At 37.5% G+C, this 25,295-nt stretch overlaps 1 protein-coding gene and 1 long non-coding RNA gene across 51 annotated transcripts in view; one reads left to right on the top strand and one right to left on the bottom strand.

Annotated features, from left to right (window-relative positions):
- LOC135972027 (uncharacterized) overlaps window positions 1-7,410 on the bottom strand; it is an 87,794-nt gene extending 80,384 nt beyond the window's left edge. Inside the window, exon 1 of the long non-coding RNA XR_010588587.1 lies at window positions 7,356-7,410. This is a non-coding gene — a long non-coding RNA (uncharacterized lncRNA). The remainder of the gene's footprint in view (window positions 1-7,355) is intronic.
- The window catches only part of NRXN3 (neurexin 3), a 1,719,470-nt gene that overhangs the window by 1,609,850 nt on the left and 84,325 nt on the right, over window positions 1-25,295 (top strand). The window lies entirely within an intron of this gene.

Raw genomic sequence — 25,295 nt, forward strand, 5'->3', positions numbered from 1 at the left:
AGCTATGAAAACAAATGAATGACTATGGTTTTGGGAGAAAGGCACTGTCAGAGCAACCAGAATTCTAACTCATGACTTGTGGACTGTCAAGAATCACTTACTTTCAGTTAATTTTGATGACTCCAATTTTACGCTTTTGAGTTTGCATGTCTCATGATTTGTCCTTAATAGACTGCAGAAGTCCTAGCCCTTATAATTGACCAGCACCTGGTAGGGGAAGGGCAGCAGAGAAGGGCTGGATTAGAACCAGCTCAGATGCTTCTATTCTGATTAGTACTTAGGGTTCGTTGGAGAGTAAGAATAGGGACTCGGCCTAGTTGGAGGAAAGCCTGCATTGTGGTAAGTCTGAGTGACAAACCAGGCAGAAGTAATAAGACAATTTATTTCCATTTTTTTTTAATCCTACACCTGAAATGTAAACAAGGGCACATTAAATTTTTACTGGCTAGCATTTTTTAAGTAATTATATACTCAGCTATGTCCTTGTACTTGCAGTCTTACCAGTGTAGACTCTGTTATGGAAGTAGCCCGTGCCACTGCTGCCTTTAGATCTGAATCTCTTTTGGCCCTTGTCCCACTTGTGAGTTTAGACTTTCAGCAAGTTGTCTTTATGATTCTGTATTCTATGGCATACTTTGCGAATTCGTCTGTAATCAAATCTGTTTCATGAAGGTCACAAAAGCTAAGTGAACATGAGACCTGAGAGTAGAACCTGGTGGTCCTGATTTTCCTACCCATTAAGAAACAGCCTCCCTACCCCATCATGGCAGGTTATAGTATTTCATGCCATCTCGTCTTATTGATTGAGTCATACATCTCTCATTCTGCAAAGTCAGGGTCCTAAAGTACTTGTGTGGAGTTGCAAGGACTCTTCTTCATTAGCCATCTTTGACTTTGTCATTGATATTATTTTCTACTTCTGTTTCTGATAATTAAAACCCCTCAAAAAGTAAAATGTCAGGGTGACCAGAGAGAACCTTAGATAGGACAGCAAATCTCTTGCTTCTAGAGAAAGGTATGAAAATAGACTGTGCTTATTCTGGGTCTGATGGTATGCTCTCTGAATTGAACCTTACCTTTTACCATGAAATTTCTAATTGAGTTGCCTAAGCCTGCCCACCTGTCATTCTCATATGCCTAACACAATGTGAGATTTTATACATACAGTCCTCTGTATATATATTCACAGGTTCCCCATCCGCAGATTCAACCCACCATGGATTCAAAAAGCAAAGCAAACGAACAAAATAACAACCACCATAATACAAATTTTAAAACACAGTATAATACGCATTTACATAGATTTTACATTGTTTCACATAGCATAACTAATCTAGAGATGATTTAAAATACATGAGAGGATGTGTATAGGTTTATATCATATAAATGAGAAATTGGTCATCTTGACTTTGAACCACTTACAAAAAGTTTTTTTCTACATCTGAAGAGTGATTATTTTGCTTTTAGAGAGTGTTTTAAACCATTCTCACACTTCTATAAAGAAATACCAGAGACTGGGTAATTTATAAAGGAAAAAGGCATAATTGACTCACAGTTCTGCATGGCTAGGGAGGCCTCAGGCAACTTAGAATTATGGCGGAAGATGAAGGTAGGGCAAAGACCTTCTTCACATGGCAGCTTCAAGAAGGGAAGAGCAGAGTGAAGGGGGAAGATCCCCTTATAAAACCATCAGATCTTGTGAGAACTCACTCAGTACCACAAGAACAGCGTGAGGGAACCATTCCATGATCCAGTCACCTCCTGAGAGGTCCCTCCCACAACACACAGGGATTACAATTCAAATTATAATTCAAGATGAGATTTGGGTAGGGACACAGAGCCAGAACACATCAGAATGGATCTTTCTTCCTGGAGCCAGTTGAAACATTTGAATAAAATATCAGTTTATAAATATATGTAAAAATATGTTTTATAATTTGTATATTTTGTTGTATTATTTATATTTTTGTTTTTTGAATCTATGGTTTATATTAATATCATTCTTGCTCTCTCTACATCTGTCTGTATCTACATATGTATATTTGTTTCTTTCTTAGAACATAACCTAGATTCCTCTACAGTGTAAGTCCTTTGCTTTCTGGTTTTCTGGCTAATAAAAGGTTCTTATTTCTATCTTGGTCTAGAAATACCCCCCTTCCATTTTTTATGAAGAAAAAATACTGAAGATTTTTTTTTTTTTTTTTTTTTTTTGCTAGAAGTAGTTTACTGTCTTTCTCTACAACTCATTCTAATTTTTTTCTTTTAGACTTTCTACCATTCTTACTGTCTTCCAGCAATGTCTCTATGATCATAGATAGATAAACTGCAGCCACACTTAGCCAGGATCATTTACATTTACCTGTATGGCTCTGTGTATCTTGCTTTTTATGCTAGGCAGGTTACTGAATAGTTAGATAGGAATTGAATTCTTGGAAATCAAGCCATTGTTCAAAGATTAGGAAGAACTTAACCATTTTAATGAACTTTATTATAAACCTTTTTTCTAAGCAAATAATCACCCCTTACTTTATCTTATCTCCTATGCAAATCCTGATTTTCACATTTAAGCTTTACTTAACACAGTGCCAATTTTGTATAGTTATCTTTAAATAATGGTCAGTCCCCAAACTTATAATTGGAAAGCAAGTAATTTTCATTTACTTTCTGGATTCTACCTCCGGAAAATCTCTTATCTCTATCTTTATTTTGGTAATTCTCTTGTAGGGACTTTAATAGCCCCTGGAAAATCATCATACCTCTGCTTCAATCTGAAAACATAACTGGCAGGCATGAGCCCAGAACATATACTAGGGAACAAAGTACCCAGAGCCAGGTTAAATGAACTGTTGATGACTTTTCTGAAAATCATAGTAAACCATGATTTCCTCAGAAAATATAGAAGCATCTGATTTTTGGCATTTAATTCTCAAACATACTCAGATATACTTTCTTCCTCTCCCACTCTGGGTTTATATCATCATATAAATGAGAAATGGGTCATCTTGCCTTTGAGTCATTTATGAAAAGTTTTTCTTTTCTAGTTCTGAAGAGTGATTATTTTGCTTTTAGAGAGATCTTTCTTTCTGTGGCCAGTTGAAACATCTGAATAAAATAAATAACAATTGAATGTGGATATGAAACTTAACTTGTCTTTTTACCATTAAATATATATTTGAAAAATGTGCTCCTTTTATAGATTTTCAGCATGTACCGATTCCAACCAGAAAACTAAATATTAATATTCTGCCCCAAAGTGCTGTTTTCCAGCCTCTGCCAAAGCAGAAAATGCCAATAACAGGGAGTTTCCAATCTAACTTTCTAATACCAGTGAACTTATCCATTTCAAAAAGCATCCAGTCAAAGTGGTCCCAATAAGAGAATACTTTGCCTAGAGAATTTTGGGCTTGAGTTATCCATCTCTGTAACTGAAATCTGCAAGCCCACTCACCCAGGAGATCTGAGAATGAAATTAAATATAAAAATTAGCTTTACTACTGGGAACCTGAAAGTTCAGCTAGTGGGGGAAGGAAAGCGAAGAACAGAATGTTTTCCAACAATCTTTGCTTTTGTGAGTGGTCAGCAGATGTTTTGTGCCTCTGCTGTATTCCTTGGCTAAGGGTTCACATGAAATGTACTCTCTGAAGGCTGTGGCCTTGTTGGAATGCCAAATTAGTCGTTGTTCCTCATGCTCTGAGGTCTAGCTTCACCTTCAGAACCAGGCGAGCTTGGTCCCCACAAAGTCCTACTGGTACTTAAGCCTCCCATTTCAAGAGGGCATTTGGGTTCACTACACCTCTCCAAGCCATCTGATTAATTGCAGCTGTGTGCAAATTAGTTTTCTTCAGGAGCTCTCTCCTGCTCTCAGATTAGCGACAACAACGTATTCAGATGGAAAGCAAATAATAGTAGTTGTAAAATGAGGACACAAAAGAGATGCAACATGTTTGCTCTTGATGGGTGCATTGATGTCAGGGCAACTAGGGGGAAATAAGACCACCTTGGTACTGTTATCATTGTCCTGATGATGGTCCCGTCTTGCAGAAAAGTCCAAACAGAAGCAGGGGCATTGTCTAATCATTGATGGTTTTCGTGATATTATTGAGAAGAACAAGCAAAATTAATGGTGATATTATATCTGGTGAAATGATTATAAATTCTCCCTGCAGTTTTAATTAGCCCTGCTCTTTTTCTCCTCCTGTTTTAATCCAAAGCATATGTGTATGTTTGTATTAGCAATTTTAAAATTCTATGAAGCGTTTGGTATCATCCATCTAGTTTCAAAACAGGTACAGCATGATGCAGTGGGAAGAATGCTAGCCTTGAAGTTAGGACTCCTGAGTTCCTGCCTAGGTCTGCCACTAAGCTGTAGTATGACCTGTGACATGACCTTTCAGGACCTTGGTTTCTTCTTATGTGAGATGAAGGATTAAAATTCAACAGTTTATTAAATCACTCCCAACTTTTAAGATACTCTTAATTTTAGGATCCCACGGAGAGGCCTATCATGCGCGAGACCATCCTATCATCAAAAGGTGAATATCAGGTGAAAGCAAAACAAGCCACATTAACTTTTTTTCTGTTGTCAGCTTACAAAGCTATTTTAAGCCTTTGGACAATAAGAAATATACTTTCATTTCCCTTCATTAAATATACATTATCCATTAAAGTAGAGCGTGTTGTGAACTGACCTTAAGGGAATTTGCTAGTTTTTTTGTTTATTTTTGTTTTTTACAGGAAACTAAGTCCTATGGAACAAAATAGAATTACCTTCATGGAGCAAGGTTAACAAATTGTCTTCATTTTTGGTCAACAGGTTGATTTCTAATTCCCTCTTATTCCCTTTATATGTATTTTTGGCTCCCTGTATTTGTTTTGTGTTGCTATAAAGAAACATGTGAGACTAATGTATAAAGAAAAAGGGCTTATTGGGGCTCATAGTTTTGCAGGCTGTGCAAGAAGCATAGCACCAGCATCTCCTTCTGATGAAGCCCTAAGAAGCTTTCACTCAGAAGGGGAAGGAGAGCTGTGTGTAGAGATCTCATGGAGAGAAAGGGAGAGCAAGAGAAAGGATAGGAGGTTCAGGCTGTTTTTAACAATCAGATCTCATGAAAATAAAAGAACTCACTCATTACCTCGAGGAAGGCACCAAGCCGTTCATGAGGGATCTGCCCCATGACCAAACACCTCCCACGAGGCCCTACCTCCAATATTGGGGATCACATTTCAACATGAGATCTGGAGGGGACAAATATTTAAACCATTAAATTCCTAAAGGACAAAAAAGGGTGAAATACACACGAGTACTATATCTCCAAACAAATGCCCAGTTAGGTACAGGACGTGTTCAACGGTGTCAGAAATCCAAAGAGAACCAGAGATAGTGTGGCTCAGTAGAAAGTAAACGGATTATACACACTCAGCAAGGTTGCAAGAAACCTTAACGGGACTGTCGTCCAACCAGACCAGGCATTATTCAAAACACTTTTTACCTCCCAAGGTTTGGCTTTCTAGCATGAGATGCCAAGTTACAACTGCCCAGAGAAGTCATTTAAACTGCAAGAGACTCAGCTTTCTCATCCTTGGAAGAGAGAAATTGGACAAAATTATCTTTAATTTTTTTTGCCTTAATATCCTCTTATTCTACTAAACATTTTCAGTATTACAGAAATCTGCTCTTGGAGGAAAAGACATTGCAGGGGGTGGGAGACAACGTTGGTGATACAGTAATAAGAGTTTTTTAGATAGTGGCAAGATCAAATGTTTTGAGGTATGGCAAAACCATCTGGTAGTTTCACTTCTCCCTGACAGTAAGAAGTTAAGGAGGCCGATTTTCTTTTCAAGTCAGAACTTCTTGTTATAACTGGGTAGTAAACATACTTTTTAATAAGAAGTGGCTAAGGCTTAAGAAGACCAACTGCTGATACCCAGAAATAGCCAAAGAATACTTCTTTATTACTGACAGTGCACACTTTGATAGACCTGTCTTTTACTATTGATAGTATTCTTTCTCTGCTGTTTTTACAAGGAAAAAAAAGCCCAATGAAATGTAAACCTTGTTTTCTTCAATTATTTGTCCTAGGAGTATTCAGAGTAAATAAAAAAAAAAAATACCTTACATACACTCTATAAAATCTTTTATTTAGAGCAATTTAAAAAAGCTATCTTCTTTCAGTCTTATTAAGGAGAGCAAATTCCTCCTAGAAGTCTTATTTCTACTTCTAATGACAATTGCTTTATTATGTGACATTCAAAGGAAAAACCTGAAGTCATATTTCTAGCATTTAATTTCAGAAATAATTTAGACTGTTACTTCAAAGCAAGTATCTGCTATTCCTGACATAAAGTTTTAACCCAAGCTTGGTAATAAAGTTATCATAAGAATAATATGGATTATTCTCAGGATGGAATAGAATGTCTTGATTAGGAAGAAACACATATAAAAAATTCATTTCATGGAAGAAAATCTGTGCTGTTTATCTGGCAATGGGAAGTCAGATCAAAATATATTTATATGACATTTTAATGGGGTCACGTGAGAAGAAAAGATCTGTCTGTATGAATATTTTTAGCTTCTGAATTTGACATAAGAATAGGATCAGGAAAATGAATTCTGTGTTACATGACTAAGATGCATATTAGAACTCAGGCAAGATGATTCCTGTAGTTGGTCTACTGGGAAATTACCCTCTGCCTACAGCTTTCAAATAAATATATATGTATGTATGTATGTGTGTGCATATATGTGTGTGTGTATATATATGTGTGAAATTTACACATACGCGCACACACACAAATGTGTGTGTAAATTTTCAACTAAGTACATCAGCACATAAAATACACTTGTCCAAGGTAAAAAAGACAAACAGTTATTAATAGGGCAAAAATAAAGTGGGGTTATACCCAACCATGGCATAATACTTCTCATTAGAAAGAAGCATGGTGAGCTAATTAAGACCCAGTGATAGTTAGAAAGTCTGAGAACATTTATCTCTAGAAATGGAGTGGTAACTAACCAAAACAAGGACCCAGAACCTCCTAATACAAATATCAGTTATATTCCCAGAGATTTAAAAATATAATAATTCTTATTTCTAATTCAACGGCCTAGAGTATAAGTTCGGATAACTTAACCTTGTTTTTTCTTTTAAGCCTCTCTGAGAAATAACACAGCTGTTTGGCCTGAGGTATTCTCTTTAAAGGAAAGAAGTTACAAAGACAAGAAGAAAAAAGTGGAAGAGAAAAATAAGGAGAAAAAATATTCAAACAGTGCATGACTTAAAAAAACATTTCACAAACAGCAAGGGGAATCTTGAAACAAAATAGATTTGTTTTAAAATGCAAAGAGTGAGCCTTACCCGGAATCACCCAGTTCTCTTTTGTTGGTTGAGTTCACTTCCTCCCATTTCTGCTAACTTTGACCAGCTGCTAACAAGCAAAAGAGCTTCATAGAGGTCATCGACACATGTTCTCTTCTGGGTTATCGCAAGGCTGACAAAGTGCACCTACCACAAATTAGAAGAGCACAAAGATTTCTGTGGGTATGCCTGCAAAACTCTGACTGGCTCCCAGGCAGCACCTCAGCTCAATAGCCTTGGGTTTACATGTGCCTGACCCCACTGCCCATGGTCACTGAGGGTGGCCCGAGGATGGATTCACTTCATAACCCTTCTCCATAATTATGTGAATAATAAATGAGCTCTATCCAATAGAGAAATAGAACACATTTTAATACTTTGCTAAGTGATGATGAGGAAGGGGACAGAGGAGTTGAGATGGCTGAGAGAGAACCTGACCTCTGGAGATGTAATAAAACAGTGACAGATAATGCAAAAAGAGATTTAATATATTTTTATATATTTAATATTTGTCTTCTGTTGCTGACTTTAGCTTTTGAGTCAATAGTAACTAGGAAGTATTTTGTCATCAGATGGCTCCTCTTCCTCTGGTTTTCTGTATTATATCATCTGATAAGGAAGCAGTGAACTTAAAGCTCAGTTCAACACAATGATCCTTCATCATAGCTGGGTGTGAAGAATGTTGTTCCCTCAAATATGACACAAATTGTTTGGCCAATAGAGAAGAGAACTGCATTCTATCTTTTCCAAACATCTGTTGTACTCTGAAACCTTTCTCCTTAGACCATGGCTGTCTGACCAACAGTAAGTGGATTTCTTTTAAATCTTATCTTCTATAGAACTGGATCTCATCCTGGCCAACATGGTGAACTCAGTCTCTACTAAAAATACAAAAATTAGCCGGGAGTGGTGGCGGGTGCCTGTAGTCTCAGCTACTTGGGAGGCTGAGGCAGGAGAATGGTGTAAACCCAGGAGGCGGAGCATGCAGTGAGTCAAGATGGCACCACTGCACTCCAGCCTGGCAACCGAGCGAGACTCTGTCCCCCAAAAAAAAAGAAAAAAGAAAAATAGATCTCACTAGAAGTATTCTCAATTCAGCAATAGTGTCCAGTTTTGAATCAAATATTTTATATTTTGATTATGTGTATTAAGCTAAATCTACTCATATACAAAAGGAAAATCTTTAACTTTTCATGTGTTCTGGGTAAAGGCCAGAATTAAAAGGAAGAGGACGGCTTATCTATCAAACTTTTTTGTGCCTTTGAAGCCATAAACTTGAGAGAAACTTTAGCTTATTCCTGACCCTGCACCCAATAAGCATTTACTTGTAGCAGTCACTCTTGGGTGACTATAAATTCACGAAGTCAAGAATTTGCATCCTGAATTAATTTGTGTAAGATGTCTAGGGGAATGCTGATTTTATATTGGAAACAAGGTTAGGGGGAAGCTTCAAAAGTGCCCTTAAGGAGTTCTGTATCTCAGCATATTATAATTCTTACTTCTACCATTCTCCGGAGGAATCAGTCTGAGTGACTTCATCAGACAATATTAGAAAAATTGCTAGCACTACGAAATCAACCAGGTCGTGGCAGTATATTTCTTGTAAGAAAATTAGTGCATTAACTCTTTCCAATAAGTGATTGAATTAGTTTTGCACATAATCTAATTTATGAAATGCTGCACTCACATGTTCGAGTAGTTAGAAAGTGTGTCGAAGCAGATGTTGAACTGAAGAAAGAAGGTGAAGGTATTATAAAACGGCTAATCTGTGGGTATGACCCAAAGCTTTCAGAAATTTCCTGGCTTCACTTCTTTTTTTCAATTTAATGATTTTTCTTTTCTTAAAGGCAAAATTGCCAATGAGTTAAATGTTGATGCTTTGATGTTAGCAAGACGGAGTTCCTATGTCCATCACTTATTAAATCTATTTTCTTATCAATTTGTTTGGCTTCTCTAAGTCTTATTTTCTTGTTTGTAAAAGGAAGATCTAATAATAGAACTGGCCTTGTAGAATTGTTGTGAGGATTAAATGTGGCAACCCATGGTTATTGGCTTAGTGCAAAGCCTGTCACAAAGAAAAACTCTAAGTTCTAGCGGCTATTTTTCATCTTCTCATTATCACCATTACTTAAGAGAGATGCAAAGTGATAGTATCATGCAAACATTTTCATGGAGAGTTAAATGAACATCTGTTTTTCCTGTTCTTCAATATTTTTTTTAATTATACTTTAAGTCCTGGGGTACATGTAGAGAACATGCAGGTTTGTTATATAGGTATACATGTGCCATGGTGATTTGCTGCACCCATCAACTTATCATCTACATTAGGTATTTCTCCTAATGCTATCCCTCCCCTAGGCTCCCACCCTCTGACAGGTCCTGGTGTGTAATATTCCCCCTTCCCTGTGTCCTTGTGTTCACATTGTTCAACTCCCACTTATGAGTGAGAACATGCGGTGTTTGGTTTTCTGTTCCTGTGTTAGTTTACTGAGAATGATGGTTTCCCGCTTCATCCATGTCCCTGCAAAGGACATTAACTCATCCTTTTTTCATGGCTGCATAATATTCCTTGGTGTATACATGCCACATTTTCTTTATCCAGTCTATAATTGATGTGCATTTGGGTTGGTTCCAAGTCTTTGCTGTTATGAATAGAACTGCAATAGACATACATGTGCATATGTCTTTATAGTAGAATGATTTATACATACGTGTGCATGTGTCTTTATAGTAGAATGATTTATACATACGTGTGCATGTGTCTTTATAGCAGAATGATTTATAATCCTTTGGGTATATACCCAGTAATGGGATTGCTGGGTCAATTGTTTTTAAAGACACGTTGCATAAAACTGACTAATGCCATTCACGATGACAGTGAGTTTCAAAGGCAGATAGCTATCTTAGTCCATTTAGAGTGCTATAACAAAATGCCACAAAGTTAGGTACATTATAAACAACAGAAATATATTTGTCACAGATCTGTAGGCTGGGAAGTCTGACATCAAGACCCTGGCAGATTTGATGTCTGGTGAGAGCTTGCTTCCTGGTTCATAGATGGTGCCTTCCAGTTATGACCTTACATGATGGAAAGGACAAGGGGTCTCTCTGGGACCACATTTTCAAGAGAATCCCACTTAATGAGGGCTGTGCCATCATAACCTAATCACTTCCCAAAAACTCCACCTCCTGACACCATTACATTGGTGATTAGCTTTCAATATATAAATTTGGGTGCTGGGGTGGGGCACAAACATTCAGACCATAGCAGTGGCAGTTCGGAGGAAGTAAATTTTGAATGCTCATTTCCATGTAAAGGCTTCATTTGCTTTAAACAATTTATTTAACTTTTATTGTGCTTTTTCTGAAAATGAAGAAATAACATTTAGCTACACATAGGGAGGGTATGTTATTTCTAAAGTAAAAATTAACTCTTTTGTAAATGTGGCATTGTTTAATAATAGTTCACCCTATCCAATGATACTTAGCTTTTTTACTTATAGAAATAAATTATTAGGTTACTGTGTTTTTTTTTTTTCTTTTGGTGGAGGGGGGTGTTATGATCTTATCCTCAGTCCTCAAAACACTGTTGAACAGGGAACATCTGCCCTCATTTCAACCTTATTTCTTTAGTACCAACTGCAGCCATGTTTATAATCTTTGTTTTCATCCAAGTAAAGCTGAGGGAGGGGAAGGGGAATCCACTGAGAAAAAGATTTTCCCCAAAGAGTGACTCAGCCTTTGAAAAGAAAATCAGCTATATGAAAGGGGAAGAATGTTTAATCATTCAAAGCAATAATTGCATTGTAAATATTAGCTCAGCTGATAAGGAAGTGGAGAACCAAGGGAATGAGGGAGCTGTTACGCTGTTTTATCTTGTTGGATGCCTTTAGTCAGTGCTCTAGCATGGGGGCCACGTCTTGGGAGGGAATCCACTGCAGCTACATTTAAGGTCACCTAATAAACCATGCTGTGTTCTTTCTTTTCTTCTAGACTCTATTCCTTCATTTTTTATCCTGAACTTTAAGCAAGGAAACTGCCAGTCATAGAGCATTTCCTTCTACACTTCCATGTTCCTGTTATGCAGAGAAATCTGAAGGGCAGGCTGATGGCCAGGCTGCTCTGGGGGGTACTAATTAGCTACGTGACTTTATCTAGGTCAAAAAAAATGAGATAAAAAACATGCAAAACCATTCACCTATATAGACCTGTTCTCAAGGCAGTGTTTACCCTAGTGTATCTGCTAATTCCTTTCAAGTCTGGAAAACTGTTTTCTTTGACATTTTTGGAATGCTGTGATCTGAACCCTTATACTATTTTGTTTTCCTTTGTGGTACTAATATTCTGATTTTTAAACAATTAAATCTGCTCTAAATTTGTCTCGCCCTCTTCTACATCTTCTTCCAACATTTACATAGACATGCATGCACGTTCATACACACCACACAACTACAAGTCATTTCAGACAAATGGTCTTATCTAATTCTTCTTAGTGTTTCCATTTTATTATTTGTCAAATTGAATGGAACTTCCAGGATTTGCCCTGCTGACATTTAGGCAGACTTGCATAAAATACAAGATTAGTTCTAGCTGGATAAGAAGCTCAGCTATCAGATAGTGTTGCTGATTTATACAGTAGGAGGAAGGAAAAAAAACTGCACTCCAGCCTGGGTGACAGAGCGAGACTCCGTCTCAAAAAAAAAAAGTAGAAACGCCCTGAAGCAATTGACTTTTAGCCTATCCAAATATTACAAACTCTGTCTTTATGCAAAAATTAGAGTCACAGTACCTTCAGATATCCTTCCAATTCTCTTTCAACAAAACAATTTTTCTTTTCTTTTTCTGCTCTTCACTGAACCTTTACTGTATTCAATGTGCAACAGTGCACCTTTTACATTCATTTGGCTCATGGGCTCTTGCAATAACCCTTTGCTGTGTGATAATATCTCATTTACGGTAACTTCTGTGACACTGGTAGGGGACAGATACAGTGGACATGTGCCCAGTAATGCCTTCACTGTGCTCTATTGTAATAGATTGCTCACTTATTTGCTACCTTCCTCATCACCCTATCTCTCATTCACTATAATATCTTTAGCAAATCACATAGTGCCACATAAATAAATGGTACTCATTCAATATGGACCATATGGATGAATCTCTGCTTATGAAACATGAGAGCCCTATGTGCAGTTATTCTGTCCGGGAACTCACCTTCTCTGGCAATGTGAGACCATATGTTTAACATGACCAGTACGGAAGTAGAAGGAATCTTCTACTACTTTTTACATTCTTTTTTCTTTCAAAAGTTTCGTAAACTTCAAGTATTTTAAAAAAAACAGTTCTTATATGTTCATACAGTTTGCTTTCAACAATAACTGCACACGTGCACTGACCTGTGAAGATGTTTCCAGTATGAAGTAGAAAAAATGGGTTTTAAACATCATATATAAAACTAATCAATTGTTTAACATATAAGTGCATACCTGTATCCAGGCACATGTTCTTTGATTATTCTCATTTAACCAGTCCGCTATTGTTGAATACTTGACCTGTTTCTAATGTTTCTTTCAAATATTTTAATATAACTTCTCTGTGTGCTTATCTAATTCTTTTGTTTAGATAAAACGTTTCATATGGTATCCACTTTACGCCATTATTTGATATGATTTTCCTCTCAGCCTCTAGGAATGGGTTTTTCTCTGAGGGTAGTGGCTGCCACTCTGTCTAGTGGCTGAATATGACTTCATGTCACGTGGCTAATTATTCATGGCGAAGGTTGTCCGCATCTTATGTATCAGTGAGTTACCTGACACCCCCTAAAAATTATTTTTTTTTCCCCAGAAAGCTTGCTGCTGAGCTGAATTTCCATGATCAGATGGCGGCAAGGGCCAAGTCTTCTCACATAAAGAGAAATCACATTAAATCTGCTACATATGACCACTGGCCAGGGAGCCTTGTCATCACTGCATTCTGGGGAACTGTGCTCAATTTAAAAAGTTGAAGCTGCTTGCTGGCTTCCTTACTGATAGTTTTGAATGTGTAATCTCACAAAGATCTTCTTAGCCCTGGCAAAGCTGAGCCTGTCTAAAACCTTTATGTTAGAATATACATGAATTCATTTGTGCTGGCATCAAACATTTCTTGAGTATTTACCATGTTATTGGCTCATCTTAAAGTCAAGCTACAAAGGACCAGTAGGGGTTAACAGGAAGGCAGGAAGAAGAAGGGCACTGCTGCTGGCAGAGGTTGCCACATGTATAGAATATAGTGGTGAACCTACATGGTGCATTTGGAATTGCAAGTAGTCTGGTTTTGCTGGAAGTGAGTTTGCAAGCTGAGGAGTAACAAGAAATAAGGCTGAATAGCATACCAGGAAGTGGTAGATTGCAGAGACCCCTGGATCACCATGGCACTTATCACACTACTTGCTGACTTGCGTTTTGGTTTATTTCCTGATGAGCTTTGAGCCAGAACTTTAATGCAAATTCTTGTTCTCATGTGTAAAAATTACTACAATGGCTTCCCATTGCTCTTAGAGAAGACAAAATCCTTAATATGGGCTAGAAGGTTCAGTACTATCTGTCTCCTGCTTCTGTAATCTTATTCCTCACTAGGTCTGCCTTCTTCCTCCCAGCCCTACTGGGCCCATTCTCTGGGCTTCAATATTACAGACCTTACTTTAATTTCGCTAATGGGAAATGTTGCTGCCTTCCAACAAAGGGCTTTGGCATGTGCTGTTTATATGAAATCCTCTTTTCTTCCTGCCACTCTTGCCTATTACTATTCTTATTTCTCAGCTCTCAGGGTTTTTTTTTTACTCAGAGAAATCTTCCCTGAGTTCCCTGACCATGTCAAAATTTTCACTTATATGCTGTCATAACCTCATGCACTTCTCTTTTACAGTACTTTAAATTGTCAGTGATACATTTGTGCAATTAATGAATGTTCCTTTCTTCCTAATAGGTGACATCATCATCTATACCATCATTATTAAATGAGCCAGCATCAGTTTCGGTACTTATCATATGTCCTATACTGTTCTAAACACACTATATGTATTAACTCATTTAATTCCCATAACAGTCCCTATTAAACAGATAACACTGAGAAATAAAAAAGTAAGCCACCCAAGGTTACACAGCTAATAGGTGATGAAGTTAGAATTAGAACTCAGGCAGACTGGATCTGGAATCTATTCTCTTAACCTCTATCTTTGCTGACTGGTAGGTTACAGACCTAACATATAGTAGTTGCTCAATAAATATTTGATGAAAGTATAAATGAATAAACCAATTAATGAATATTTTATATGTGTCCCACTCTTAACTGAGGACAATTGGGTCTGTAGATACAAAAGAACCATAGTAGACTCTTCACTGGCAGGAATGTGTTCTAGAGGATCAGAGAAAGAGAAACCACAGAATAACTTTATGTGATTTATGATGAAAGTCTTTCAAGTAGAGGAAAATTATAAAATGCTAACCAAAAAGATTCGTTGTTTGGTTTATGTGTTGATCACTGATCTTTTCCCCAATAGACTGGGGTTTGCTGAGTGTCTGTAATCCCATAGGTGGATGTTTATGATCTGAAGTGACAATGCAATATTTGCTCAGCATTTCCTGTACCTGAAACATCCCTTGAAAACTGAAATAGAAAGAGTAAGTCAATGGTAATATCATCCAGCACTCTGCCAGGCTTATGGTGACCTTGCTTACCCAAAAGCAATTTACTTCCCTCTCATTTCTATATAAGTACTTTACAGCTTTGTGTTTTCATGCATTGAGATTTCCCTATGAGTCTGAGAAGATCTCCAGGAACAAAAGAGGAAAGAACAATGAATAAACTAGTTCTAGGACTTGGGACATTGGATTATATTCAGAAACCCACTGTCAGACCATTGAACTGCCTTCACATTCATTACCAGACTCTGAAAAAGCATATTCAGTCTCTCCATGGACTGGCCTTCACATATGCCTTGCTGAGATATCTGGTAGAAATATCTGCCCAAAAGATTATTTTTTATGGAAAAAAATAGTGCCATGCCTATTCTAAATATTATTTTCTTTTTATCAACTGCATTCAGGCAGTGCTAAGTAGATGATTGATGCTGAAATTTTACTAGATAATCTTTGCTCTCTCTGTTTTTATATGACACATGGGGCAAATAGGTGAGATAAGCAATTAGTGAAATTCTGGAAGGGACAGATTATGTCATACTATTGAAAGGGGCAAATAGGTGAGATAAGCAATTAGTGAAATTCTGAAAGGGACAGATTATGTCATACTATTGAAAAGGACAGGAAGTGGATTAAGTATTTTTATATATATATATATATAGTGTGTGTGTGTGTGTGTGTGTATAACAAGTTAGTTTCCTTTTCCCACCACTGACATTGTTAAATGGAGTGGTGACATAGACACTTTACTTCTCTACTCCTGGATTTACTAGTAAAGAAGAAATATATAAAAGAGCAAGATAGTACTGATCTGGGGTGGTACTATGGTATATATTTATACCATACCATAATTCTATGATCTATTAATGTCACAACCAGCTACATTTAGCTGGCTTTTATATACAAATGTGCATAGTACTGTTTTGTATTAAATATCACCAGAAGATATTTGTTACATAAAAACAGTGAGATTAATGTTTATATATTTTGGTACTCATGCTAGAGTTGAATGAGGTTCTGACTCTGGGGATAACTCTAGGTATCCTGGAAAACCTCCACATATACACTAAACCCAGAATCAATTCAGATAGGCATTATTGTTTGTAGTCATCTAATTTCAAGTTAGGGTAGTAGGATATGGATTGTGGGTGGGGTGGAGGGTGACTCTTAGTGCCAGAGAAAGCTTAAATTACTCATAGGGAAAGATATTCAGCATAAGATGGATAAAACTGAAATCAGATGCCCGGACTCTAAAGGGCTGGGCTCTAACTGAAAAAAAAAAAAAAAAAAAACCAGAAGCAGAATCCAGTAGGAATTCATTGAGTAAGCCAAGGTTACAATCTGCTGGACTTCAGAGGTAGAGTTCTAGATGCTCATTTTACTACCGTAGGTCAGAATGGGGGAGCAGAGGGACGGGAGGCTATAAATGAGGAGACAGTACTGAGAGACTAAGCAGACATTCTGGCCAACTCTGTAGAAGTTTCTCACGTTATGAGCTGAAGTAGAAAGGCTACGTCTGAAGATTCTGTCTGATTTTGGGTATCTTGGTTCTAGATCTATCGTAGGCACAGATTAAATTATTTACAGACTCTACTTGATAGTTGGTAAGGATCAGACAATACCCTCACATAACTTCTCCTAGAACTGGTTGTGCTATGGCATCATTGTAGCCCCACGTTCTAGCATGGAGCCTAACACAAAGCAGGTGCTTCATAAATAGACAAGGAATGAATGAATGAATGAGTGATGGGATGAACGTGAGTGGATAAATAAGCAAAATTGCTGGAAATATGGGGTGGGAATATGGCAGACAAAGGTTGGCATCGTCCTTCAAGGACCAGATCAAAATGCCACATTTCCACTACAGCTTTCTCTGAGTTAATTACTTCTCTCCACTGTTACTATGGTGATTTATTTATTCTGCTCTAATAGCATTTATCCATCATTTTGTAGTTATATTTGGTTTCTCTTTTCCTCCTAGACTATGAAATCCTTGACTGTAGAATTATTGCTTTGTACCTACATTACTGCAGATAGTATCTGGCAAGGGCTGGGCTCTCAATAAATGTTGACCAAATTGAGGTTGTAAAGATTCCAATGGGCCAGTATGACTTGTGACCCATGCTTCATTTACCTAAATGAGGCCACAAGGCTCTGTGATCACATGGCAGTCAAATAACAAAACTCTCCAAAATCAGGATTTCTTCCATTCCTTCAGGTTCCCTCCCCCGTGGGCATGGTTATCTCATCCTTTACCTCCTGGAAATTATATATTGGAGGTTGTCAGCATGTGCTCTTCTGTATTACCCCATAGTTAATGCACTTCTCTGATGTAGAGGACTGAGCTCTCTATAGAACTATGCAGTGCCAAGGACCCTCTGCATTGACATAGATGCTGGGACCACACTGTTAGGTAACTGAGAAGACAGAGAATGTGGCTAGAGGCTAAAAGGGATGGAGCAGGAAAAGCATGAAGGGCACGAAAGAAGGAGCTTGTCTTTTTTTCCCCAATGTACTGGGAAGCCCAGGAGTGGCATCATTTTGTACTCCAGCAGTGACATTTTAATTTATAAGCCAGGAATGCACTGATCGCCAACTGCAAAAATTGATTTGGTTGGTTGTTCATCTGATTCAACCCATGTCAGAGTTTGAAAGTAACTATGATAGTGGGGCTGATAGGCAGGCAATTACATTTTTGTTCTCTTGCTTTTTGGCTCCTTCTCCCTCTCTTTCCCTTCCCACACCTCCACCTACCAGGTTGTTCTTGTCAGGAAGGCAATGTAAGCAGGAGACTAGAGAGAGTAATCTTTGGAGATGTGGTATATGGACTTTTGTGGCAGGGGCTATAATAAGTAATAGTATGGCTAGTTCTTTATCCTAATTTTTATTAGCCTCTTATGAGCTTTAACCAGATAAAAGATGCAAACTATTTTGTCTCCTTCTTTAAAGTACAAAATAGAAAAAGCACATGTACTGTAAGGCAGTTTCTGTTTCTGATTTGAATTTGAGTTTTCTTTGCAACATCTATAGATACAGTGTCTTTCTAAAAAGGTTTGCTCCAAATCATAATACAAAAGGAGCCTGGGATAGGGAGAGATTTAGGCAAAGCTAAAATCCATCTGAGTTGAGGAGCAGATTCCACGGGAGACTGAAAATATGTTTCAAACTGTAGTGCAAGAAATTGAACAAAGTATTGGAATTTTTCTAAAAAAAAAAGGTTTCTTTGCTGAAAGTAATACATGGCAGGTAAACCTAAAGTAATATAGAAGATGAAGTGGAAAAGTATATCACAAGGCAAAAATTACTTTTTAGAGTGATGAAGAGATGGATGGATGGATGTGAATTTTTTTTATCTATTTCTTATTTTGAAGGTTATTTATTTACTTAAAAACACTGGAAAATTCAATGTTTTTCACCAAGCAAAATAGCTTGTCTGGTCCAAAGCCAGTAAAATAAGAATTTTGTGGGTAGAGTGTCTACTCCATTAGTATAGCAAATGTTGAGATATATAAATTATTTTAATATATTTATTTTATTGACAATATAAAATACAAAACTTTAACAGGCTCCACACCAAGGTCGATAGAATTCAGAAGCACATCTCTCCTCCCAGGAAACTTGTGGTGTAACTATTTACTATAGCTACCTCAAGATTTTACGGAAAAAAAAAAAAAAAAAAAAAAAAAAAAGAGAACTTCTCTCGAAAACTACCATATCCCAGATCTAGGCTTTTCTATACACTGTAACTTCTCCATAAACCTCCTTTCTACCGACTGCCCCACTTCAATTTGGCACATACGCCCCTTAACCAGTAAGCACGTGCCTGTAGTCAGTGTGTCAGATGGCTTTGGCTGAATTGATATAAGATTGGCAGCATGGGCCGGGTGCGGTGGCTCATGTCTGTTAATCCCAGCGCTTTGGGAGGCCGAGGTGGGCGAATCACAAGGTCAGGAGTTTGAGACCAGCCTGGCCAGCATGGTGAAACCCTGTCTCTACTAAAAATACAAAAAATTAGCCAGGCATGGTGGTGCACACCTGTAATCCCAGCTACTTAGGAGGCTGAGGCAGGAGAATCACTTGAAACCAGGAGGTGGAGGTTGCAGTGAGCTGAGATTGTGCCACTGCACTCCAGCCTGGGCAATAGAGTGAGACTCTGTCTCAAAAAAAAAAAAAAAAAAAAGAAGAAGAAGAAGAAGATGAGCAGCGTGGAACATGACGTTGGCTTGAGGCCCTACTACTCGGCAGCAGACTATCAGGGAATAAACTAGGTAAACCTGGAAAATGTTTTAACTTCAGCTTATTTTATTCACATTAAGTAATGGAATGGCATTTTGCTTTTTTTTTTTTTTTTTTTTTTTTTTTTTAGCCTCTAAACCTCCTATATAGCCCCTTTTTAAAATAAGGGTAGGGGAGGAGGCTTAAAATATGGCAGTATTGACTCCCAGGACTGGTCAGTCTATACAGATTTTCAGGTTGTATAGTTTAAAAAACATATTCAATTTCTTATACATTTTTACTTAGTGATATTACTTTAGAAATGAGCCTCGAAAGGCTCAGGTTACTTTTAGATTTGTTCAGGGTTTAAAGCATCTTTTAGGCACTTCTTGGTCTTCTTTTACCTCTCATATAACATAGTGGTTAAGAGGAAGACTTAGAAATCTGACAGATTTCGGTCAGAATTGTAGTTTTGCCACTCATTGCCTTTGTGTAACCAAGCTCTCTGAACCTCAGTCTCTTCTGCAAAATAGAAATGGTGACATATTTGCTAAGTCTGTTGGCAGGATTAAATGGAATAGAGTGCACAATTACTTAGCACAGTGCTTGGCACATAGTAAATGCTGAATTAACGGCAATCAGTTGCTATTGATTTGTTACTGAAGTTGCTTTAAATAAATTCATCCTTATTTCTGTGTAGTCTTTACTTTGTCTCCAGATCTTTGGAAGTCTCAGGTTCTTTTGTCTGGACTTTGGGGGTTTTGTTTAAAACTGCCTAATCTCTGCAGCCACATCCTCCACCACTGTACATGATCAAAAAACTTTTCTCTAAGGACACTGAGTATTTCTTAGACCTATGTCACTAGCTCCCTAGGGACTTTCTCTACTCCCATCCCATCAACTCATTTCTTAATAAGGCAACACCATGTTCAATGCGCATTCATTGGGCCAGTTGAGGCTCCTCTGTAATTTTATTTTATTTTTTGAGATGGAGTCTTGCTCTGTTGCCCAGTCTGGAGTGCAGTGGCACAATCTCAGCTTACTGCAACCTCCGCCTCCTGGGCTCAAGCAATTCTCCTGCCTCAGCCTCCCAAAGTGCTGGGATTACATGTGTGAGCAACCATGCCCAGCCTGCCCTGTAATTTAAATGTTATCTTTCCTTATAACATTTTCATAAGAGGATCTACAATTCTACTCTCCCATTCACTTCTAAAGAACAAAAATACATCCCTAATGTTCCACAAGTACCTCTAACCTTTGGGCGGGGGTGGGGGGCGGAATTCACAGACACTTGGAGGAGGTAATTATTTGTTTGTTGTGTCCTTGTTATTCATTTTGAGATAGATACTCAAGCTCTATGCCTCTTAACTTATATACCAGCTTCAAATTTATATGTCTTTATTATTTATCATAAAATCTTTACCCGCCAGGCGTGGTGGCTCATGCCTGTAATCCCAGCACTTTGGGAGTCCAAGGTGGGCAGATCACAAGGTCAGGAGATCAAGACCATCCTGGCTAGCATAGTGAACTCCATCTCTACTAAAAATACAAAAAATAAATTAGCCAGGCACGGTGGCGGGTGCCTGTAGTCCCAGCTACTCGGGATGCTGAGGCAGGAGAATGGCGTGAACCCAGGAGTTGGAGCTTGCAGTGAGCCGAGATGGCGCCACTGCACTCCAGCCTGGGCAACAGAACGAGACTCCGTCTCAAAAGAAAAAAAAAAGAAAAAAGAAAAAATCTTTACCTTGAATATTGAGATGTGTTCAATACAATATCAATTTAGAATACTTAGAAGATGAAAAGTTCCTTAAAATAAATTCTCTAATCAACAGAAAACATTTTGTTAAGATGTTGCTGATGCAAATAATTCTAGCATATATCACTGTGAGTTTTCTATCTTTGAAAACTGTCATTCAACTACCATTGTAGTTACTAGACCTCAAATCAGGATCTTGCATGTCTAAGAGTCATTTCACTGCCAAAAAATGAGGAAATATAGAAAACTGAACTGTGTTTTTGTCATCTACCATTTCAAAAAACTCTGTGGAAAAAATATTTCTTTTAGCAAATCTCAGACATTATCTTGACTTATATGTAAGATGTATCTCTTTCTTTAAATCCAAGTGCATTGAAACTTCTGGCTCAGAAGGTAAATTTTTTTAAAATTAACTAAACCCTTAAAACTACATAAAGGTCTACTTTGTTTTATAAATTAACCCCATTATTTTAGGAATTAATATAGCTTTGTCTTGTGAGATGCCAAAGAGTTATTTTTCCTGGTTCTTAATATTGAGTCTTTCTGCTTATCTATTTAATTCCTGATCACTAGCCAAACTATATACTACAGTTTGGTTGATCCAATGTAAATAGCTGGTCTGTAACTAAGAAAAGAAGAATATATTTTGTGAAGAACAGGTATGAGGTAGAGAAATTAGTGGTAGTATGATACGGGAAAAGAGTAATGTCAAAATGCATGGTAAATTTATGTGATATGCTGAGGACTGCAGTAAGTCAAGAAAGAAACATAACAAGCTGACAGCTGTCACCAACAAATAGTAACTAATTTCAGCATTCACTCCCTTGCTCATACCTGATGAAAGTATATAGGTAAACAGGATTCGCATCATGTTCTCATTTCTTCTCTGTGCCTCAGGCCCAGAGAAGTAGCTCTCTGAGCTACTACCTTAAAACATTCTGAGGTTATGAGAAAGAACTTGATCCGGTTTTCTTTTTCAGTCTGGAGCAGAGACACGGTGAAGTTCAGTAAGGTCTGACATCCATTAGTATTTTGTGTGACTCAGGACACGAATCGAACCTACTGTTGTGGAAGCAGCTTTCCATATAAATCTAATCCCCACCAACTCCTGCCACCACCAAAGCTAATAGTCAAGTGCTTGTATTGCTGATAGCAAAGGTCCAAGATTATTCTTATTGTTTTACTGGGGCTACTTATCAAAATGTATTTCCTTGTCTATTCTGTGGATGGGGAGGTGGTAAAGAAAAGGCTGTTCTACGGAGATTTATTCTATGCCTCCTCAAATGCTTTGAAGCAGTACAATTTCTCTTTTAACTGTCTCGATGTAGGTGAAGAGTATTGCAGGATATGTTCACTGCTGAAGAGCAAGCCTGCCTCATTCATAACAACTAGTAGCTGACAAACTTTGGACTCTTTCCACAGCTTGAAAATTCCTCCATTCCTTGAAAGCACGCTGCACTAATGCTTGAAGTATTAAGTGTGTTTTTATTTCCTTGAAGGATGTATTTTACACAAGTCACTTAAAAAGCTTCTGGAAGCTTTCATTATAGGTTGACTAATATTTGGAAGAAGTGAAATACCCTTCTCTCTCCTCTGTGGTATGCATGAGCCAGATTTATGTCCATTAACCAGAAGTCTATTACTTTTCCCCTATAGTGTCATGGAGTAAAATCGTAGATGCAAACCAAGAGAGGTCAAGGGACCTGAGCTTGGTTCTGTCTTTGTCACAACTAAGGGTCTGACCTTGGATGAGTTATGGTGAGACTCTGTGTTATATATAAAGAGTATTCTGAGAATGAAACATCCATGCAAATGAAAAGTATGGTTATTATAGTCCCTTGAATATTTTTAGATCAATTTCACCCATTGGATGGGACTGGTGTATGGTTGATGGATGGTATTTGTTATATTTATCTGGTATGCATTGAAATCTTCAGGTGCATTAAACAAATGAATGACACAAATTTGGTATATGATTTTCATCCTCTCTTGCATGATAGATGTAAAATCTTAAATCAGCGATTGTCCGAAAACCACAGTCTCCAAAATGATACCTAGGAGTGCTAAGAAGCTGTCAGACTAACTTACATGAGTTGACAACATAGAGAAAAGAAAGAAGTTGAGTTCAGTTAAACCTGGAAGGAGAAAACCATAGGGTGGAATTATCTGAATTTGAATTTTTCTGAGTTTTGTTCTCCCCTACATTATGACACACTAGTAAGTGGTCTACCTTGACCCAGAGATATGGATTTTGGCCTCGTGTAGAATAGCACCTGGATTCAGCAGAAACTCCTTGAAGTGTCCCCCTTAAATCTCTGTGTGGAGTCCAGTGTTCACTTTCTCATAGACCAAGGAGATAAGGACATTTATCTTCTCAGGTAAGGTCCCTCTGTTGAACATTGGAACAAAGGGGTTACATTGCCACTGCCTATCTTTCAGAAAAATGACTGCTGTGATAGCATAAATGTCCCGAGAGCTTTGCTTTGATGGAAGTGTGTTTTTAAAGATATGATTTTGGTGTCCGGCCCTCTGTGGATAGCTTGGCATATGTCTTGTTCTATTTAAATAGCACTGACTGATAAAGTGGACGTTAATTGGCAGCTAGTGACGAGGCTGCAGGTCTTTGTTACCCAGCCTTTCAGCTAACTGATCGTTAACTAGGAGGAAATGTGTGACCCAGAAGGTCATTACTGTTATTAAGTGGGAAAATACATTTAAATGTTACGGATTGCTTTTTTATGAATCAGGTGAGCATTTTTAGAAAAGAGAGAGCTGATTTACAATGGAGTCTCGGTTTTCAGTCCTGCTCTTTTCCTGTCCCTTTGAAGACTAAATGGTATATTTCCAGATTCCCATTGCTTTATTGCCTAGAATCTCACAATGCTGATAATGACTAAAAAACAGACATTTCTTCAACTCCATTAAAAGCATTTCCAAAACCTTAAAATTTCCAAATAAAATCATTTCATCTGGATGCTACTCACTTTAACAGGCTCTGAGTAATTAGTTTTAATGAAAATGTGATAGTAATATAACCGAATATTTTATTATGTAAAATTCTAATAGTATCATGTATGTCTTTAGAACTTCCTTTGTCATACATTGTCTGTGTTTTGTAGGATTTTGCAGATTAAGCCTTAGCACTCATTTTGTGAGGACAGTGAATCCTAATTCCTCTTCTTCATTCTTTCTGTGACCTTTTTGATTTTGCCTCTTTAAGTAATCTCCTCACTGCCCTTGTAATGCAAAAAATAAAAATAAAAATGGTCTGATTGGGTGCTGTGAGTCTCGGCAATTAAAACTTCACATGAAATTTGTCTCCTGAGAGAAAATATTATTCTCCCTTTTAATAAAAGGATACAATTAAATACTCCCTGAAACATCTCTCCTTCAAATATATTGTCTTATGTAAAAGATGGAAACGGATCCTCTTTTAGTTGAAAAACTGAACAGCCAAAAACATTTCTAACTATAAATTGGTTTATGAATATTAAATATCCCAGCCTTAGCTCTAATAAAAACAAAAAAAAAAAAATGTAAAGCGTGATGTGCTCCATGGTTATTAACGTGTTATTGAAATCGTGACTTCAGTTCTATGCCCTTAGCATGATTACTTTTTTCCTTCTTTGGGTTGGATGATGCTTCAAGGTTTAGAAATGCCAATGTCTTTCCCAAGGGGTTTTACCTTTTATCTCTGAATATTGAAGAAAGCAATTGAGTTGTTCAGAAATCTCTTTAAATTAGATTTAAAGGGTACTGGGTTTATTTTTGCATGTGTTTTTTAAATTTTTTCCTCCAAAGATTAAGACTGGATTTTAGAAGACTCTTTTGGCTCCTTTAAAAAGAAAGCTTTATCCTGAATACAGCACACTGGTGGGTCTCCTGAATACAGCACACTGGTGGGTCTCCTGAATACAGCACACTGGTGGGTCTTGATTCATTATCCAGTTTGCCAGTCTGTGTCTTTTAATTGGAGGGTTTAGCCCATTTACATTTAAGGTTAATATTGTTATGTGTGAATTTGATCCTGTCATGATGATGTTAGCTGGTTATTTTGCTCGTTAGTTGATGCAGTTTCTTCCTAGAATCAATGGGCTTTACATTTTGGCATGTTTTTGCAGTGGCTGGTACCGGTTGTTCCTTTCCATGTTTAGTGCTTTGTTCAGGAACTCTCATAGGGCAGGCCTGGTGGTGACAAAATCTCTCAGCATTTGCATGTCTGTAAAGGATTTTATTTCTCCTTCACTTATGAAACTTAGTTTGGCTGGATATGAAATTCTGCGTTGAAAA

Source organism: Macaca fascicularis, chromosome 7 (assembly GCF_037993035.2).
Source record: "Macaca fascicularis isolate 582-1 chromosome 7, T2T-MFA8v1.1".
Classification (NCBI taxonomy): domain Eukaryota; kingdom Metazoa; phylum Chordata; class Mammalia; order Primates; family Cercopithecidae; genus Macaca; species Macaca fascicularis.